We start from the raw sequence: 16008 nt of genomic DNA on the forward strand, positions 1-16008 counted from the left end.
TCTGCCTCTTTCCCTCACTTCCTCTGCCTCCACTCTAGCACTTTGTCCATCACAGTCACACCCCTAACAAGCTGGCCTTACTGCCTACCTGCAGTTTAAAATGTCCAATGACGGTTGTCCTTAATCTATGTATGTACACTTAGGAATCTTCCCTGGTGACTGTTCCATTTACTCTCCTCCACAATCTGGTCAGAATGTTCCTCAAACCCGTCCCATTGTAAGAAGCTCACTGCTTCCTGTCAAATCTAATTTCTTATCTATTGTACGTTCTCTGGTCATCAAAAGAGCATTGCTCCTCCTGCATATATGAATAAATAAATAAAGAAAAGGTCTGCCCGTTTTCTACCCTGGGTAAAGAATGTGCAGTGGGGGTCATGATTAACCCCTTCCAACGTGAGCTCAAAGAATATCGTGAGTACATTTACAAAAAAGGATGCAAATCATTGAAGACGTCTGTGTGTTATTGTTTGACACGTGTAATTGCTTGTACAGTGGCAATTCACTGTCTGGAATGTAAATACTTTCTGGGGCTGCAAAGCTGTCCTGATATAATGGAACCCAGGTGCCTAACTCAGATTTATCTGAAATTCCATCTGGAGGTCTTGTCGCCCTCAATTACTGCCAGATGTTCCCAATAGAGGCTCTTGCTGGGTCTAGGCTACTGTGGACTGGTGGAAATACTGGTACTTTTGTATTTCATCCCCTAGAGATGAAAACCTTGTGTAGTCAGTGACGGCAGGACAATGATTGGCATCTTAGCTAAGCTTTGTTAATATGCTCAAGTATTGATGGCTCAGTACTCTCATTTGGAACAGCTCAATATCTACATAGAGAAAAAGCTATAAGAGTGTTATTAACCTGCCAGTGTAGAGTGATGTGACAGCTCCAGTGCCCAGCTAGAGGCCGAAGCCTTGGGGTAACATGTGGCTGCCATAAGGGGAGGCACAAAGTGAATTATATTCAGATGGCATGCAATCATTCATTACTTATGATAGGAACAGGAAAGGGGCTTGTATGGAAATATGTAGCACATGGGAAAATGTAATGTATTGTTCATTTGGTTGCCGTGGAGATCAGTGTTTTTGTGCCAAGATCAACATCAATTTCATGTATCGGTCTGATGCCCCATCGTTCCCGCCAGACCTGCATGCTCCCCAGATGCCCCATCATTCCCGCTAGACCTTATGCTCCCCAGATGCCCCATCGTTCCCGCCAGACCTGCATGCTCCCCAGGTGCCCCATTGTTCCCGCCAGACCTGCATGCTCCCCAGGTGCCCCATTGTTCCCGCCAGACCTGCATGCTCTCCAGAAGCCCCATCGTTCCCGCCAGACCTGCATGCTCCCCAGGTGCCCCATCTTTCCCGCCAGACCTGCATGCTCCCCAGGTGCCCCATCTTCCCCGGCAGACCTGCATGCTCCCCAGGTGCCCATCTTTTCCGCCAGACCTGCATGCTCCCCAGATGCCCCATCGTTCCCGCCAGACCTGCATGCTCCCCAGATGCCCCATCGTTTCTGTCAGACCTGCATGCTCCCCAGATGCCCCGTCGTTCCCACCAGACCTACATGCTCCCCAGATGCCCCATCGTTCCCGCCAGACCTCCATGCTCCCCAGATGCCCCATCATTCCCGCCAGACCTGCATGCCCCATCGTTCCTGCCAGACCTGCAGGCTCTCCAGATGCCCCATCGTTCCCGCCAGACCTCCATGCTCCCCAGATGCCCCATCATTCCCGCCAGACCTGCATGCCCCATCGTTCCTGCCAGACCTGCATGCTCTCCAGATGCCCCATTGTTCCCGCCAGACCTCCATGCTCCCCAGATGCCCCATCATTCCCGCCAGACCTGCATGCCCCATCGTTCCCGCCAGACCTGCATGCTCCCCAGATGCCCCATCGTTCCAGCCAGACCTGCATGCCCCATCGTTCCCGCCAGACCTGCATGCTCCCCAGATGCCCCATCGTTCCCGCCAGACCTGCATGCTCCCCAGATGCCCCATCATTCCCGCCAGACCTGCATGCCCCATCGTTCCCGCCAGACCTGCATGCTCCCCAGATGCCCCATCGTTCCCGCCAGACCTCCATGCTCCCCAGATGCCCCATCATTCCCGCCAGACCTGCATGCCCCATCGTTCCCGCCAGACCTGCATGCTCCCCAGATGCCCCATCGTTCCAGCCAGACCTGCATGCTCCCCAGGTGCCCCATTGTTCCCGCCAGACCTGCATGCTTCCCAGATGCCCCATCGTTCCCGCCAGACCGGCATGCTCCACACGTGCCCCATCGTTCCCGCCAGACCTGCATGTTCCCCAGATGCCCCATCGTTCCCGCCAGACCTGCATGCTCCCCAGGTGCCCCATCGTTCCCGCCAGAACTGCATGCTCCCCAGATGCCCCATCGTTCCTGCCAGACCTGCATGCTCTCCAGATGCCCCATCGTTCCTGCCAGACCTGCATGCTCCCCAGGTGCCCCATCGGCCCTGTCAGAACTGCATGCTCTCCAGATGCCCCATCGCTCCCGCCAGACCTCCATGCTCCCCAGATGCCCCATCATTCCCGCCAGACCTGCATGCCCCATCGTTCCCGGTAGATAGACCTGCATGCTCCCCAGATTCCCCATCGTTCCTGCCAGACCTGCATGCTCTCCAGATGCCCCATCGTTCCTGCCAGACCTGCATGCTCTCCAGATGCCCCATCGTTCCCGCCAGACCTCCATGCTCCCCAGATACCCCATCATTCCCGCCAGACCTGCATGCCCCATCGTTCCCGCCAGACCTGCATGCTCTCCAGATGCCCCATCGTTCCTGCCAGACCTGCATGCTCTCCAGATGCCCCATCGTTCCCACCAGACCTCCTTGCTCCCCAGATGCCCCATCATTCCCGCCAGACCTGCATGCCACATCGTTCCCGCCAGACCTGCATGCTCCCCAGATGCCCCATTGTTCCCGCCAGACCTGCATGCTCCCCAGATGCCCCATCGTTCCCGGCAGACCGGCATGCTCCACACGTGCCCCATCGTTCCCGCCAGACCTGCATGTTCCCCAGATGCCCCATCATTCCCGCCAGACCGGCATGCTCCCCAGGTGCCCCATCGTCCCTGTCAGAACTGCATGCTCTCCAGATGCCCCATCGTTCCCGCCAGACCTGCATGCTCTCCAGATGCCCCATCGTTCCTGCCAGACCTGCATGCTCTCCAGATGCCCCATCGTTCCTGCCAGACCTGCATGCTCCCCAGGTGCCCCATCGGCCCTGTCAGAACTGCATGCTCTCCAGATGCCCCATCGTTCCCGCCAGACCTCCATGCTCCCCAGATGCCCCATCATTCCCGCCAGACCTGCATGCCCCATCGTTCCCGCTAGACCTGCATGCTCCCCAGATGCCCCATCGTTCCTGCCAGACCTGCATGCTCTCCAGATGCCCCATCGTTCCTGCCAGACCTGCATGCTCTCCAGATGCCCCATCGTTCCCGCCAGACCTCCATGCCCCATCGTTCCTGCCGGACCTGCATGCTCTCCAGATGCCCCATCGTTCCTGCCAGACCTGCATGCTCTCCAGATGCCCCATCGTTCCCGCCAGACCTCCATGCTCCCCAGATGCCCCATCATTCCCACCAGACCTGCATGCCCCATCGTTCCCGCCAGACCTGCATGCTCTCCAGATGCCCCATCGTTCCTGCCAGACCTGCATGCTCTCCAGATGCCCCATCGTTCCCGCCAGAACTCCATGCTCCCCAGATGCCCCATCATTCCCGCCAGACCTGCATGCCCCATCGTTCCCGCCAGACCTGCATGCTCCCCAGATGCCCCATTGTTCCCGCCAGACCTGCATGCTCCCCAGATGCCCCATCGTTCCCGCCAGACGGGCATGCTCCACACGTGCCCCATCGTTCCCGCCAGACCTGCATGTTCCCCAGATGCCCCATTATTCCCGCCAGACCTGCATGCTCCCCAGGTGCCCCATCGTCCCTGTCAGAACTGCATGCTCTCCAGATGCCCCATCGTTCCCGCCAGACCTCCATGCTCCCCAGATGCCCCATCATTCCCGCCAGACCTGCATGCCCCATCGTTCCCGCTAGACCTGCATGCTCCCCAGATGCCCCATCGTTCCTGCCAGACCTGCATGCTCTCCAGATGCCCCATCGTTCCTGCCAGACCTGCATGCTCTCCAGATGCCCCATCGTTCCCGCCAGACCTCCATGCCCCATCGTTCCTGCCGGACCTGCATGCTCTCCAGATGCCCCATCGTTCCTGCCAGACCTGCATGCTCTCCAGATGCCCCATCGTTCCCGCCAGACCTCCATGCTCCCCAGATGCCCCATCATTCCCACCAGACCTGCATGCCCCATCGTTCCCGCCAGACCTGCATGCTCTCCAGATGCCCCATCGTTCCTGCCAGACCTGCATGCTCTCCAGATGCCCCATCGTTCCCGCCAGAACTCCATGCTCCCCAGATGCCCCATCATTCCCGCCAGACCTGCATGCCCCATCGTTCCCGCCAGACCTGCATGCTCCCCAGATGCCCCATTGTTCCCGCCAGACCTGCATGCTCCCCAGATGCCCCATCGTTCCCGCCAGACGGGCATGCTCCACACGTGCCCCATCGTTCCCGCCAGACCTGCATGTTCCCCAGATGCCCCATTATTCCCGCCAGACCTGCATGCTCCCCAGGTGCCCCATCGTCCCTGTCAGAACTGCATGCTCTCCAGATGCCCCATCGTTCCCGCCAGAACTGCATGCTCCCCAGATGCCCCATCGTTCCTGCCAGACCTGCATGCTCTCCAGATGCCCCATCGTTCCTGCCAGACCTGCATGCTCCCCAGGTGCCCCATCGGCCCTGTCAGAACTGCATGCTCTCCAGATGCCCCATCGTTCCCGCCAGACCTCCATGCTCCCCAGATGCCCCATCATTCCCGCCAGACCTGCATGCCCCATCGTTCCCGCTAGACCTACATGCTCCCCAGATGCCCCATCGTTCCTGCCAGACCTGCATGCTCTCCAGATGCCCCATCATTCCCGCCAGACCTGCATGCCCCATCGTTCCCGCTAGACCTGCATGCTCTCCAGATGCCCCATTGTTCCCGCCAGACCTCCATGCTCCCCAGATGCCCCATCATTCCCGCCAGACCTGCATGCCCCATCGTTCCCGCCAGACCTGCATGCTCCCCAGATGCCCCATCGTTCTAGCCAGACCTGCATGCCCCATCGTTCCCGCCAGACCTGCATGCTCCCCAGATGCCCCATCGTTCCCGCCAGACCTCCATGCTCCCCAGATGCCCCATCATTCCCGCCAGACCTGCATGCCCCATCGTTCCCGCTAGACCTGCATGCTCCCCAGATGCCAAATCGTTCCTGCCAGACCTGCATGCTCTCCAGATGCCCCATCGTTCCCGCCAGACCTGCATGCTCTCCAGATGCCCCATCGTTCCTGCCAGACCTGCATGCTCTCCAGATGCCCCATCGTTCCTGCCAGACCTGCATGCTCTCCAGATGCCCCATCGTTCCCGCCAGACCTCCATGCTCCCCAGATGCCCCATCATTCCCGCCAGACCTGCATGCCCCATCGTTCCCGCCAGACCTGCATGCTCCCCAGATGCCCCATCGTTCCAGCCAGACCTGCATGCTCCCCAGATGCCCCATTGTTCCCGCCAGACCTGCATGCTCCCCAGATGCCCCATCGTTCCCGCCAGACCGGCATGCTCCACACGTGCCCCATCGTTCCCGCCAGACCTGCATGTTCCCCAGATGCCCCATCATTCCCGCCAGACCTGCATGCTCCCCAGGTGCCCCATCGTCCCTGTCAGAACTGCATGCTCTCCAGATGCCCCATCGTTCCCGCCAGAACTGCATGCTCCCCAGATGCCCCATCGTTCCCACCAGACTTGCATGCCCTCCAGACCCGCCATCGTTCCCGCCAGACCTAGATGCTCCCCAGATGCCCTCTTGTTCCCGCCAGACCTGCATGCTCCCTAGGTGCCCCATTGTTCTTGCCAGAGCTGCATGCTCCTCAGATGCACCCTCGTTCCCGCCAGACCTCCATGCTCCCCAGATGCACCCTCGTTCCCGCCAGACCTACATGCCTCCCAGATGCCCATCTCTCCCTCCAGGTCTACATGATATGCGTAATACCCAGAGATTTCTAAGCGTGCACCCGGGGATCGAACCTGTGCTGCTCAGCATCGTCTTGCTTCCAAGGCGAGCATGTTGCCCCTGAGCTATCCTCCAGAGACAAATTGCCTATACCTCTATAGGTGCCCCCATCCATCTCTTCAGAGCCACATACCTTCTTATTCCCTTCAGACCCACGTGCCCCAGGCTCGTATTCACACACGCATGCCCTCATCCTTTGATCCACTGGCAGATGCCCCATACATCCCTCCCTCCTGGGCCCTCATCCAGGTTCTTCAGATGAACACTTATGTATCCATCCATATAGCGCCTTAGGCCCATTGGGAAATGTGCGCTGATACAAAGAGAACAACGTGCAATACAAACAGACGAGCAAAAAACTAAAACATGTACCATTAAAAACAGAGCAAAAAAGATATAGCATATACATGACTAAAATAGTGAAATTTCTGTAGTTTTATTTATTTACATTGTATTTTATATTAATATACTTACAACCAATGGTTTTGTATATACAATATCAAAGATTATAACACAAATCACATTAAAAACCAATAACCAATATATCATTGAGTAATAGTAGTTTTAACACATTCAATAGGACCCCAGATAACTGTATCATCTATGGATGTCAACAACTGTTAGGTTAGAAGAAACATTTAACAGACCTTTGCAAATACTCGCAGAACAAGGTAGATTACTTGTGACTCTTCAGGTCACGTTATCTTATACATCCAGGCCCTGTTTTCTGACATAACCATGCTAAATTGATTGCTCTCCATCCATTCTATCTAATCCCTTGTGTAGTGGCTAACCCTAGACGACGTTTGAATCCTGGATATGCGCTTAGAAACCGAACTTTGGTATTAAGCGCGTTATATAAAAACCAATTAACTAAATAAATAAAACCTCACCATGAACCCTTAATCCCAGGAGATCAGGTTGGCCCTTATGGTCAATGCAAAGACAATGGTCAGACAATTTCATGATTGACAACGATGCCTGTAGTTCAGTGAAGCCTTCGGACAGTTTCCGGACATCCCCTTATCCTCTGGAACTGTTAAGTAGGGTGCACAAGCAATGCAAAGGCAGTTAATATTAAGGTAGGTCTGTTATTCAGAATTCCACACTACCTGTAACACCCCTAAATTGAAGACGGTATTACACAGTAATAGATATTACCGGTCACAAGGCCTTGAAGCGGCCTTTACAGATGTGTTCAATATTTTAGAGCCATCAGTTCAGTTGTAATGCCTGCTTTCTCAGTAGTCCCTGTGGTCTAGACCCTATAACTTCCTGTTTTCTCCCAACAGCTACTCACGTCACATTGGTAGGATTGTGTTCAGCATTTTTCTCCATAGGCAGTACCTGCTCAGATATTCTAACCAAGGAATTCAGTACATGTGGACTAGGCTCCCACAGGGCTGCACAGAGTCACTTGCACTAATTCCTCAGCAGCTTAAGAGGGGTTTAGATAATCTCAGACATACATCACCCTCCTATAAAGCTTGCAAACGGGCCACCCAGGCACTCTTCTAGCTAATAAAGGACACACATTCTAAACTTCCTCGGTAACATTAATATTATTCGAGTTCACATGAGGTGAATTAAGTACTAGAAATAAATCGTACACGTAATATAAAAGCACAGCACACTTTGGATTGTTCTTTATTGAAGTAGAACTTTGTATATGTATGTTTACAATGGAATCCTGTTAAGACCCGCATTCATGGAATTATTTGGGTGTAAAACGTGGATTTGTGTGCCATTCTGCGCGTCAATCCCCGTTTTACACGCAAATAATTACATGAATCAGGGCCTAAATGTTTACTCCTTTTTATATATATTTGTAATTGTTAGATTTGTGAATTAACTTGTGTAAAGTTTACTTTGTTTAAACCAATATCACAATAAATAAAAATGAAAGGACACAGAGTGCGTTAATCATGCTGAAAGCACATTGTCACATGCACCCGCTCTAGTGTTACCAGAACACGAGAAGAGGTTTTCTCTGTATTGAGGCGTGTGTTGCACTACTACAGGAGTAGCTCCAGTTTTGGAATGGGTACTACAATGGCGTAGAACAGTGCAGCAGTGGCAGTGCAGGAAGCTGAAAGCCTAGCACTGTGATCACCCTTGAGTAGCTGCCCCTTATGCTAGATCATCTTTGTGTTTGAAAATGATAACACAGCACATGCCCCTGTCACAGCCAAACAAATATGCAATTCTACTGTTCAACTCATCAAACATTACTCCGACTCATTGTCCAGTACTAATTGTGGCTTCTTTGATATGTACTTCACTGCACAGACATCCTTCCGATTCTGACCACATGACTCCTTAGCAAACATTGGCGAACTGTTACTGCCACGATAGGACTTATTTGTTTCGTCCATACTAAATGCAGAACTGTTCTAATCTTTGGATGGATCTTATTACTGAGATAAAACAGGCCAATTAGATGCAGGTTGTGAAGTGTGTTCCCTCATAGACCCATTAGAGAGTGCCTGACTGCCCAATGTCACTGCAGCACACACATGGCTCAAGTTGAGGATACACATGGGTGGACGGCATCACCCCACTATCTTTTTTTTTTTGTTGTTTTTTTTAAATGTTCATTTAGTTTGTACAAACGTTTGAAAAACCTTTTAATTAAGACACATACAAAAAAGTGCATCTTTTATCTTTACGTGATTTCCTCTCTAACATTATTTTGGTCAACTTCTTAGATACTATCTTGTGTTAGATCTCATAGGTGAGATCCTTTCCTTTCCTTTATTCTTAACACCTGGTCTCCTCTGCAAGTTTGTTCTCCTCACTTGCCTCCGTATAGGACTCTATTTTCGTGACCACTGGACTCAATTCTAAATAGTTCTGTATTTGCACTAGGAATTTCGTCAACGCAATCCACACTGAGTTACTTTCTGTCGAGTGCAGTTGTTTCCTCCATTCCTCCACAGAAAGCGTCCGGTAATTTGTCATCACCTTTCCCAGGCAGTTTTCACGTGGGCCATTTAGTTCAAAACAATTTAGGATGAGATGTTTTAAATTTTCTTCTTCCTTCCCACAAAATCGGCATAGGACATTGCCCCTGGGAATGACACGCCTGTTCCTCAGAATTTCTTTTGTTTCTAAGATATTCAGACGGAACTTCAAATAGTATCTTCTAAGGCGCTTACATGGAGATAGAACCAGATATTTCTGGGGTGTATTCCGTTTTTTTGCTTCTTCTGGCTGCTTTAGCATGGATTTTTGCAAAGCTCTTCTCCCCGATTTCATTCCAGTCTAGATCAAGCAATTTTCTTTTTACATACTCTGGATTATTCCATAGTGTTAGCTCATCTGTCCCCAGTTGTTCTAGGATCTGACTACATTGATATTTCCAGTCTCTTAGGGCCGATATTCTTTTTCCTGTCTCATTTCCCATCAGGATTTTGAATGGTGGTAGGTTCGCTTCTTCATAGGTTTTCCTAAAGAGCAGTAGCTTATTCCACATAATCCTTGAATTCAGGGTGGAAATTCCTACTTCATATAGGACACAAGCAGTCGGCGTACTTTGAGGTATTTGGAGAATTTTCTTCCAAAAAAATCCTTCGCACATGGACCATATCCTATGGTCACAGCCAAACATGTTCTCTGCCCCATAAATTAGGATCGGTGTAAATTTATTTTGGTAAAATTTTCTCACTGGCTCACATGTGAATTTCCCAAATTTCTTCTGCAATACACGTCCTTGTGAGGTTAGTTGTCTGCAGCTGTTTAGAATTTTTTTCACCATCGGTTCATCATTTATACTGTAATTAATCGTTATACCCAAGTACCTGGTGTATTGTACTTTTTCCAGTTTCTTTGTTCCCATGCACCAACTTGATCTATGCTTGTGGGATTTCTTGCCTCTTTTGTTCTCCAGGATCATAATTTCAGATTTAGCGACATTTATTTCTAGCCCGAGTTCTTCTGTGTAGATCTCTAAAGCTGACAGTTTTCTCTGGAGGCCGATTGGCGTACGGTCTAAGATCACCATATCGTCTGCGTATAAGATGTGGTGCAGCTGGAAACCATTGATGATTGGTGGGAATGAAATCACGTTTGCCAGGGCACTTCCAACCTCTGAAATGTAGAAATTGAACAGGGTCGCCCCTAACGGGCAGCCCTGTTTAACACCTCTCTCTCTGGGTATTTATTTGGACAGATTTCCATCACTATCTAGCCTTACTTGAATGCAGGTGTCTGAGTAAAGTTCTTTAATAGCCGCAATTAAACTTCCATGACAGCCCCTCTCTTAGTTTACGCCACAAAATTTCTCTATTTACACCATCGAACGCATTTGCCATGTCGATGAAAGCCAGGTAGATTTTTTGACCTGTTCGTATGGCGTCTATTTTTAATAGATTTAATATTAGGAGATTCGTGCTGCAGCCCACTCCCTTCACAAACCCGGACTGACGCTCAACATAGATCTTTTCTTGACTAATCCATGTTGTGAGTTGGTTAAGGAGCTGGGTTGCGAACACCTTACCTATGACATCAAGAAGGGCTATGGGTCGATAGTTTGCGGGCTCAGATCGTATTCCCTTCTTAAATATTGGAACGATTATTCCCGACTTCCAAGTTGTAGATATCTTTCCTTCTTTTATTATTGCTTGAAACAGAATATCGCAAAATTCTGACCATTCCTCGATATTTTGTTTAAGATCTGCATTTGACAGGCCGTCAGGTACTGCGGCTCTCGACGCACTGCTCTTTAGAATTGAGGTTTTTATGTCCGCTCTGTCTATTCTCAAATCCCATGGTACTTTCGTTTGGATCTCTGTTGTTTTTAAGTCTTTCCTTCTTTTAAATAGATTTTTGTAGTGACACTCCCAATTTCTTTCCGTTACCATGTTGGTTATTATCGCCTTTTCTGAGTTACTTGAGTCATTTATTACGGCCCAAAATCCCCTCGAATTCCTTTGATTTAGTGTCTTCATAATTGTTTCAGCCTTTCTTTGGTCCATTTTAGCTCTGTGTGATTTACACCAGTTGTTATATTGTTTTTTTGCTTTTTTTGACAGGCTTTGGTTCGGTTGTCCCTTAATAGCGACGATCGCTCTTAAAGTTCTTCTCAGTTCTCTCTTCTTTTTCGCCACCTCCGGATCATAGTTATGTTTGGAAAAATTTTGATTCCTCAGAAAGGTCTTTTTCTTAGTTCTATACATTTCAATCAACTGTTGATACTCCAATGCTTCAATTGTCCCGTGTTCTTGAGATCGTTGCAGTTGATCAGATACTACCTTTATGTCTGTTTTTGTTATCCTTAGTCTGTTTCTCGCTGGTACCACTGATATGCCACATCTCCACTGCTCCCTTTCGTCCCCTTTACTCCACTTCCACTCCATTGATATAATATTATGATCACTTTGCGAGATTTTGGTGACTCTGAAAGAGACTATGGCTTGTATTATATTCTCAGATGCAAAGACGTTGTCTATAATGGACTGTTGACTTCCTCTTTCCCAGGTTGGCTTTGCCGGTATATCTCCTCTTGTTAGTCCATTCAACATTGAAAGATTTCTGCTTGCCATTTCTTCTAGCCAGCGTTCATTTTTCAGAGTCTCACAGCTAATCCTCGATGTTTTTCGTGGGTCTACTTCAATTAATTTCATATTGAAATCCCCACATAATATGATTGAGGCCTTTCAGTCTTCCATTCTGATTGAATCTATGGCTTCAATAATGTCATCTTCAAGCTTGTGATCGGACTTGGGGGTTGGGTTCCAGTATATATTTAATATATACAGTTGGTTCCACAGCTGCCCTATGGACTCTGTTTGTTCTAAACAGACCTTCTGAAGGAAAGGTGACAAGTTACATGCTGCCTTGATTCTTAATCCACATGTTCTTTTGATTAATGTCATTTGGCCTGACATAGGCCGCCCTTTTTTTTGTTTTATGGCTGGGTTTAATGCTACTTCAAACCCGTCCACACAAGGTAAGTTGGTCACCCATGTCTCTTGCAAGCATATTACATCTGCCTTTCTTATCATTTCAGGTGGAGTTCCTAGAAGATGTACAAATCCTCTAGTATTACACGAGGCTAACATCAGTTGCCCTGTTTCAGCATGACATTAACTCCTCATTGATGAGTTCAATGATTTGGCTAACCAGGACCAGTTTTTCCTTTCATCCTCCGCGGCTTTTAGTTCTAGATCTTTCACGCCCACTACACCTAGATTTTCACAATTATCCACTGTTATTTTAATTTTCTTCTTTCACATACTAATTCAAGTTCTCTTTCATCGTCAATTAAGTTGACATTAGACACGCACTCATAATTTGTACTTTTTTCAGTTGATTTAGTTACCAATAAGGTTTTCCCTTTTGTTTTTGGAGTCTTCATTTCTTTTGTTTTTTCACCTTCAGTCTCCAAGTGAATTGTCCACTTCATACACTTGATATCCGACTTCCAGGAGTTGCCTCTCGCTCATCATGATCAGATCGACATCTTTTTTGTCATCGATGTGTAAGAGAACACATTTCTGGATCATGTCAGCAATAATTTCTACACGGGCAATCCGATCACTCTTTATTGCTCTTAACAACGGTATTTTTGGGAATATCTGTAGAATGGTGTATCGATTTAATGAGGAATCATTTTATTTGCCATCAATTTTTTCGACAAGTAATCTATATTGATGAGTCCTTCCTACGGCTTTCTTGTCAACATTCATATTAGTTTTTTGTGACTTAGCGGACGATTCTGCATTCCCCCTAGCCATCAACTCGTGTTGATTTCTTTAAATTCTCTTTCGGAGACTCAACATCAAGCTTAGTGTTCTCGTGATCATCTCTTATAGAATCTTGAGAGTCTTCCCTGGACTTGGAATTGGTTTTCAACTTCATCATACTTTTCAACCTTTTCTCTTCCAGGGTTGAGAAGATTGGTGGATCAGCCGCCATTTTCCCACTTATCTTCGGTCTGGGCGTAATTCTTTTAGGTGTTTCGGGCCAGGTGATCACTCTTTTACTTAACAATACCTTTTCTTTTTCTTTTTCATTTCCAGAGGATGATGGTTTAGGCGTTGCGCCTTAGCCTCGCGACCGCCAAATTCACAACCCTTAGCTGGTTCTTTTGTGCTCGCCACCTTATTGGCATCCTTATTTTCCTCAACCTCAGGCGAGCTGAAGTTGACATATTCAGCAGTTCATCTTCATCGCCTTCTATGTCTTCAGAGTCTACCTCTATAATGCTCCCGCTCTGAGGCATGTTATCCTCAATCTGGATTTCGGTTTGTGCTTTATCTTCCACGATTCGCGCTTCCTCATTCTTTTTTTGCCCCTTTAGTGTCGGTAGCTCAGTATTATTCACTGTTATATTCAGGGCTTTTATGTTTCGAAAGAAATTTGCTGAGCTCCGTGGGTTCTTACCCTTTTGGGCTTGTTGATTCTTCGTTTTCTTTTTACAATCATTTGTTTTTGATTTGTCGGTTTTTGGTCTCGTCTCTTTGCTCGCTCCCGGTTGAGCTTTCGGATGTTCAAATATATCATACCACTCACCCTCCTTCCTTTTAGGTGAGTCAGCTACGGAATTGCTACATGTGGTCTTTTTGTTTTTATCATTGAAATTTAACGCTTCAGGCGGATTAGGGGGTGGAAGAACCTGCTCTTTAGCTGCGTCTTGTTTGCTTTGGGATTTGCTGGGCTCTACCTCTTTTTCCGTGATTTGTATAGGTACATTCGTTGTGCAAGTCATTTTAGGCTGTATAGTTTCCTGGTCCGGGCTGACCTTCCCTCCACAATTATTTTCCTCAGAACTAATTAATAGCTCTGTATCATAACAGCAGTTCTAATGGGAGTTCTTTTGCTCTGCTCCTCTTATTTTCTCGGGCAGATGATTAGCTTGACATGGATTCTCTGGAGAGTCTGGTATCTCCTGAGGGTTCCCTGTGTTGATACTTGTTAGCACAATTTTTGAGGCTCGATTTTTATCTAGAACACACCTTCCTTCTCGTTCATTTTGAAGTAACGTGAGAGCTTGCCTCTCCACTTCCGCTAGAAGTTTCTTGTCCTCAGAGTTATTTCTTAACGATTCTTTCAGAGCTGTTAATGAAATATCGTTTCCTCTTTTCGTCAGCAAAATCTCAGTTCATTTCCTTGAGATCTGTCTCTAGTTTATTCATTTTGGAGTTTAGTAGAGCGATCAGGGTTGTTTGGTCTCTGCAGTTCTCATTTAGATTCTCATAGAGCTTCATCAGAGGGGCGACAGCTATCATTGTGGCTGACATCAAGATGGGGCTTAGCTTCGATATTATTGTCTCGACGCCATACGAGATGTCATCTGTGTTTGATCCTCCCTTCAAGGGTATCTCATTGAACTTCCGACAATTTGTTTTTCTCATAGATGTTCCGCCATCGTCACCTTCTGATTCTACAGTTGAGTTTGGGGTGGTACACTGTTTAGACATTTTGGGCAAACTTGTCTCGCCTATTTCGTTTCTGCGTGAACTACCCTCTTGTTTTTTCTTTTTGAATCGTTTATTCAGGCATCCCTCCTCACTCTCAAAGCTTTCTCTTCTTCGATTTCTCTTTTGAGACAATGCAATCTCTTCATTTCTTGATTCAAACGCTGGAGAGTTTGATTCTATAGTCATTACTTCAAGAATGCTCCTGTGCTTAAGATGGGCTTCCCTCAATTGAACTAAATTGAGAGATCCTTCGGGTTTGCGATCATCTTTGCTAGATCTTTTATCACTTGGTCAGCTATCCCTACGGAGTTTCTTCTTCCTCCTAGTTTTAACATGTTTTGGGGGGCATTGATTGGCAGCATAGTGCTTTTTGTCCGTTCTTCGTGGGATTGCAATGCCTCACTAGTCTCATCCGTTTTCTCCAACGGGTTGATGCTTTCATTTGTACTTGTAAAGCCAAGAGAGCCCCTCGTGTCTTGTGTTCTCTCACTCATTTGATCACCTCTTTTTCTCATCATGGGCATATTGTCTTTTTTAGTTGGCTCTGGTTTGTGCATCTCAGCCACCTTTAGCCATGCCAATGATTTTAGAGACCAGCTCGATTTTAAATGCTCGCTCGTATTTGACTCTTTGTGGATTCATTTCACTTCCAGCCTTAACTTGTGTTACTTGTTCCGAGTCAAGTATCAGTGCCTCTTGTCTCAACCTACGGATAGGGATAGTTGGAGAAGGCTGCGCAATCCAAACCTGATGTATCATTACGGCGCACACTTCCCCACTCTTCTCTCCCGTCCGATTATCATTAGCTTCACCGATCTTTTCTTGAGCACCGGATCCCATTACCTCTTCTCCCTGCCCCGGCGTCGGGCTGGATTTTTTGCCGTGTGTCTCTGTGGGACCTAGTTGTGTATTCCCATTCAGCTTCCTCCACCTTTCCGTTAGCCCCTCGATTTCTGGCTTGTACACATCCATAGTTTCCTTCTCACTCTCCTCATCTTCATCCAGGTCCTGATCCTGGTCCCTTTCAGCATCACTCCTCAGATCTAGGGTATCGAGAGTATCGTTCACATCTCTTTCTCTCCGCAACCACGCCACTCCAGCTTGTTCTTGTGCAGGCAGCTCCTTGTTGGAGTATAATTGCATGGCAGCGTCGCACACCATCCTGGGGTCACACTCACACACCGCAGTGACTTCCACATGTGCCGCAGAGGGCTGTTTTTCGGTTCTGTAGGGGAGGACTGGCCGCGAGGCCCTCCTCACCTGCAGTCTTCTCCCCAGGTGAGGACCATGACTCGGTGGCCGTCCCCTCATGCCACCCGGGCCCAGGTGGTGGAGGGGTCACCCGCCGACGACATTGCCCACACATATCCGTTCCCTACATATACCCAAATTCAGTTAGGCCTAGAAGCCATCTTGTTTAGCAAACATGGCGTGAGTTCAGCACACT

The sequence above is a fragment of the Ambystoma mexicanum genome, chromosome 5q, assembly GCF_040938575.1.
Source record: "Ambystoma mexicanum isolate Mex_15411 chromosome 5q, UKY_AmexF1_1, whole genome shotgun sequence".
Classification (NCBI taxonomy): domain Eukaryota; kingdom Metazoa; phylum Chordata; class Amphibia; order Caudata; family Ambystomatidae; genus Ambystoma; species Ambystoma mexicanum.